This window comes from Amphimedon queenslandica, unplaced genomic scaffold, assembly GCF_000090795.2.
Source record: "Amphimedon queenslandica unplaced genomic scaffold, v1.1 AMPQUscaffold_12039, whole genome shotgun sequence".
Lineage (NCBI taxonomy): Eukaryota > Metazoa > Porifera > Demospongiae > Haplosclerida > Niphatidae > Amphimedon > Amphimedon queenslandica.
This window is the reverse complement of record NW_003547722.1, coordinates 1-5,394: the sequence shown is the minus strand read 5'-3', so window position 1 is coordinate 5,394 and position 5,394 is coordinate 1. Positions and strand designations below refer to the sequence as shown.

Below are 5,394 nucleotides of genomic sequence, written 5' to 3'. Positions count from 1 at the left end.
AATACCCAAGGCTATAGCCCATGGTTTGTTCCAAAAAATGGCTCCAAAATCACCCCAAATTTTTATTACATTATCTGATACATATTAATGTCCTTATGCTGTGTAGAAAATTTGAGGTGATTTCAACTTCAATTTTTCAAGTTACAGCCATTTTAAGAAAGCGCCAAAATTCTGAAAAATACCCAAGGCTATAGCCCATGGTTTTTTCCAAAAAATGGCTCAAAAATCAGCCCAGATTTTTATTACATTTTGCTGATACATATTGATGTTTTTATGCTGTGTAGAAAGTTTGAGGTGATTCTGACTTCAATTTTTCAAATTATGGCCATTTTAAGAAAACACCAAAATTCTGAAAGATACCCAAGGCTATAGCCCATGGTTTTTTCCACAAAATGGCTCCGAAATCACTCAAAATTTTTATTACAATTTCTGATACATATTGATGTCCTTATGCTGTGTAGAAAGTTTGAGGTGATTCCAACTTCAATTTTTCAAGCTACGGCCATTTTAAGAAAACGCCAAAATTCTGAAAAATGCCCAAGGCTATAGTCCATATTATTTTTGTCCAAAAAATGGCCAAAAAATTACCCCAAATATCTATTATATTTTCTAATACATATTGATGTCCTTATGATGTGTAGAAAGTTTGAGGTGATTCCGACTTCAATTTTTTAAGTTACAGCCATTTTAAGAAAATGCCAAAATTCTGAAAAATACCCAAGGCTATGGTCCATATTAGTTTTTTCCAAAAATTGGCCGAAAAATCGCCCCAAATTTTATAAGATATTCTGGTACGTATTGATGTCCTTATACTGAGTAGAAAGTTTGAGGTGATTCCGACTTCAATTTTTTAAGTTACAGCCATTTTAAGAAAGCGCCAAAATTCTGAAAAATACCCAAGGCTATAGCCCATGGTTTTTTCCAAAAAATGGCTCCAAAATCAGCCCAGATTTTTATTACATTTTGCTGATACATATTGATGTTTTTATGCTGTGTAGAAAGTTTGAGGTGATTCTGACTTCAATTTTCAAGTTATGGCCATTTTAAGAAAACACCAAAATTCTGAAAAATACCCAAGGCTATAGCCCATGGTTTTTTCCACAAAATGGCTCCGAAATCACTCAAAATTTTTATTACATTCTCTGATACATATTGATGTCCTATGCTGTGTAGAAATTTTGAGATGATTCCCACTTCAATTTTTCAAGTTACGGCCTTAAGAAAACGCCAAAAATCTGAAAAATACCCAAGGCTGTAGTCCATGGTTTTTTCCAAAAAATGGCCAAAAAATCACCCCAAATTTTTATTACATTATCTGATACATATTACTGTCCTTATGCTGTGAAGAAAGTTTGAGGTGATTCCTACTTCAATTTTTCAAGTTACAGCCATTTCAAAAAATTCCAAAAATTTCCAAAGCTATACACGTAGCTGTATTGGCTGTCTCGACTCCACCCCTTGTGACGTTATCAGCCATACAGCACTCTTTACTGTTTTATAACTATTATGTATCTCATCAATATTGAAAGTTGTATTTTAAAGTTTGTATTAGGCCCCCCAAGCCCCAAGAGTTCACAATAAACCTGAGACTGGGGGCCCCTTTAATTGGGTGCCTATTGCTAATTCCCTCTTGCCCCCTCCTATTGGTAGTCATGCATGATGTACATGTGAGTAGTAATGTGTTATCGTGTAATATTTTTATGTAGAAATGTTCAGCTAATAGTACAGGATGTGGTGTTTGTCATTCAAGGGATCTGTTGTTCAGGTTTAGTGAAGATGTGGTTACATGTCCTAACTGCTCCTCACACTTTCACTGGTAAATACATGTACATGTACATAATGGACATTTGATGTGTCTCAATTTTGTGCTTCATAAATCAGTTTTTAAATAGCTACCTAATGCAATTAAAATTATCCAAACTTGCATACTTTTGGTAAATTGAAGTTGTGGCATTTGTTGAACTGTTAAATTTTGGTGTGTTTTAATTTGTGTCCATGTCCCATTGAGCATGTACATGTGTACATAATGGTTCATAATGGTGGGTTTTATTTTGGTGAATGGCTTTGAAGCATGCAGGCAACTTTAAGACTTATATCTCCACTCTGAGGATCATGTAGTGCGAGAAACAAGCAGGAGCAGATGGGAATATGTTCTTCTATTGGTTGGCTCTTTCTTATTTGCAGCTTTCTGACTTGGAATTAGTATAAGGATGCAAGAATGGCTACTTGGTGCTAATAACCATGCTATGTAAACTTACGCACTGTGGTATCACAGAATATAGGCGGGTTAGACACTCTCCCTAAATAATTATCCACTCTTGCTATTATCAAAATACCAAATTTACTAAAAATTTCCTCTCCAAAATCAAACGTTCAGATATTTAAAAATGGACATATCTTACAGTATGTGTCATGTATTAACCTTCTCTTTCCTAAGGTTATAGCAAGTTCCTGTTAAAGGTTCAAGTACATTAGGTATGTGTCAATATAATTATATTGTTCTCTGTTCTAGTGTGGGAGCAATGTAGTGCTGCCTCCACGTGACACTGCCTGGGATCACTAGTGGTTACTACTGCTAGTGATGCTAAGAGCACTACATACAAGAAGAATAGATACTAACAGTAACTATGTATGATGAATTACATTCCATTGTTAGGTTAATGACACTAAGAGGATAAGTACTATTCTCTGCTATTGAAGACTACATTGAGAAGTATCTTAAGTATAGTATTGTTAAATATGTTGTCATTGCTATAGGTTAATTGTTTGCTGTTTGAAGCTGTACATTAACTGAAGACTATAAAGAATTACATAACATTATTGTTTATAATTTTATCATTTTTGTTTAATACACAAAGTTGTCTTTTTATCATTGTTTATTGTGAATTTTGATTAAAATTATTGCAAGAGCCATTAATGCAGAAGCGGGTGCAATGACTTATAAACAGAAATGAGATTAAATCATGAAAAATGACACTAAAATAAGAAACATTTCAGCCATACATAAAGAGTACAAGCCAACAATGATTTTAATTAATTAAACCAGTCTTATAGTGTTACAGTCCTTAGTTCCTAAACCCAGTTTATAGATCTTCAGTATATGAATGAGAGATCAGTCCTTGAAATGATGAGTTCAGCCTCAGGTCCACAACCTATAATAAATAATAAGACATGATTAATGATACTTTATTGAATAACAAAGTCTGACATAGAGTTGATTCCAACAATTAATTGTTGACTTATAGCCATATTAAAAGTAGTAAATTTTCAAAAAAAATCAAAAGAAACACATGCTAATAGTCCATGGTTTTCTACAAAAATCATGCCCAACTAATGGAAGGAAAACAGTAATTTCAGCAACTTTAAAAATTTAGTACAGTGGCTTTTAGCCAATTTTAGAGCAACTTTATAAATTCATATAAATCCATTTTGGTCGGAATCAGCTTAAACTTTCTATGCAATAGAAGTACAAGTATTTGTATCATAAAATTAAATAAAAATGCAAAATTTCCTCCTATTATAATTATTTTGGCGAAATTTGGCTTGTCCTAGTACAGGGACTTTTAACGGCAACTTTAAAAATCTATTTTGATCAAAATCAGCTCAAACTTTCTACACAAAATGAGTACACATATAAACATTTCAATAAATTATAATTTATATTATCAGTAACTAGTTAATATGTACTTCATTGTGAACTGTCTAAATGTTGCCAAGTCATGCCTACAAATCACTGTCCAGTTAGCCCACGTGCCTCTATGTAAAATGACAGGTGTATAAAATGGATCCTAATAGAAAGTTCATGAATGTTGAATAGTAGTTTCATTCCAATGGATCAGAGACTCACACTGAGTATTATTATTAAGTCTTCAGAGGATGATATCACTGCAGTCTTTAGTACTTAATTGCAGCACAGTCAACCCACGTGTATTCACGCGGGTAGATCTAGTCCACACCTACAATATTATTGTCGGACACGCCCTAAACCTGCTGACTTCAGCTTCTCGCTTCTTTAAGTTCTTTTCTCATTTTCTTTCGCTCTCTTTTGTTAGGAATGGCTACTCGTAGGACTCCAGTAAGTATATACTATCAATAAAGTATATAATTAATGTATTGTACATATTGTGTTAGTAATGTACTGATACAATGTATATACATGATAGTGCCGGTACTGTTGGTTAATGTGTGTGGGTAGATCTACATGTACATGCATATGATTCAATTGATGTAGTTAGTTTGGGAATTGTCCCAAATTTCAGATATAATGCTTTTGTCCCGTCTTGTACTGTACATGTACATGTACATACAGTGTACTGTAGTGTGCCATGCACAGCTAATGGCCTCGGAGTTATTTTTGCTTTGAGACACTAAATTTTCCATATTCTTTCAGACACATACCTACCATCAATGATCCATTGGGAGTGATACATTAATTTTAGTATAAATTTTACTGCTTTATATTTTTATCGCTAAGAATTAGAGCCTTTAATGATTACAACATAATTTTTTCCCAAAATGAGTCCTCCCTCTCCTCCTCAGATAACAGTCTATACATACTACAATAAGAACCACATTATCATTATAAATAATACATGTAGTTTATAAAAACTTATACAAGTACATTTGTACATGTACAGTACATGCAGTAATTGTACATGTACATGTATTGTATAGTATAATGGGAAGCATTGGGAGGAGCTAATGGATTTGTTAAAAATTAATATTCACAGTTGTTATATTGACATTCTGGAGCCATGCATCATTGAGCAAGCACAGAATCATACAAAAGTGGTTTTTGTATAATACATGTACTATAATCCCTTACCCAGATAGTGCTTCCTTCAAGAGTCTAAAGTAAGGCATCCTTGAGACCATTACAATGACCGTTGGGAGGTATATCAGTTTACTGTTAGTCGGAGTACCTACAATAAATGATAAATGAGACACATACATCAATAATACTGATAACAGAATACATTATGTATATACTCATGAGAGAACACTGAGAACATATAGGACACTTAAAAGAACATGGACACTTAAAAATAAATTATTAGTGAGAGAAAGATACATTTATTACGTGAAGAAGAATTAAGAAATAATAACTAGTAAAAGACAATATGTACATTGTACATGTACATGTAGAACATTGAAAATTATCACTTAAAAATTATCAAGAGAAAGAAAGAGAGATAAATACATTGAATAGGAAATGGGAAATACATAAAAGAAATAATACATTAGAGAAGATACATGTACTGGAATTAATGTACATGTACATGTGTCCATACCTGATAGACTACTCATACAGCCTGTCCAGGGGAGGAGATTATAATGACCACACCTAACATCACTGGGCTACAATAATAAAAACACAATAACTAAAATGAAAAA

At 33.0% G+C, this 5,394-nt stretch overlaps 2 long non-coding RNA genes across 4 annotated transcripts in view; one reads left to right on the top strand and one right to left on the bottom strand.

The window, feature by feature from the left end:
- LOC109588528 (uncharacterized) overlaps window positions 1-2,947 on the top strand; it is a 4,367-nt gene extending 1,420 nt beyond the window's left edge. For 2 of the 3 annotated variants that reach the window (XR_002188220.1, XR_002188219.1), the window contains 3 exons: window positions 1,707-1,816; window positions 2,438-2,713; window positions 2,758-2,947. This is a non-coding gene — a long non-coding RNA (uncharacterized LOC109588528). The remainder of the gene's footprint in view (window positions 1-1,706; window positions 1,817-2,437; window positions 2,714-2,757) is intronic. The other variant, XR_002188221.1, reaches the window with a different exon arrangement.
- Window positions 2,948-4,507: 1,560 nt separating this feature from the next.
- Window positions 4,508-5,365, bottom strand: LOC109588530 (uncharacterized). The gene is made up of 3 exons (XR_002188224.1): window positions 5,292-5,365; window positions 4,826-4,922; window positions 4,508-4,556 (listed from the first exon to the last, which is right to left on the bottom strand). It is a non-coding gene; the product is annotated as an uncharacterized LOC109588530 (long non-coding RNA).
- Window positions 5,366-5,394: the final 29 nt, after the last annotated feature.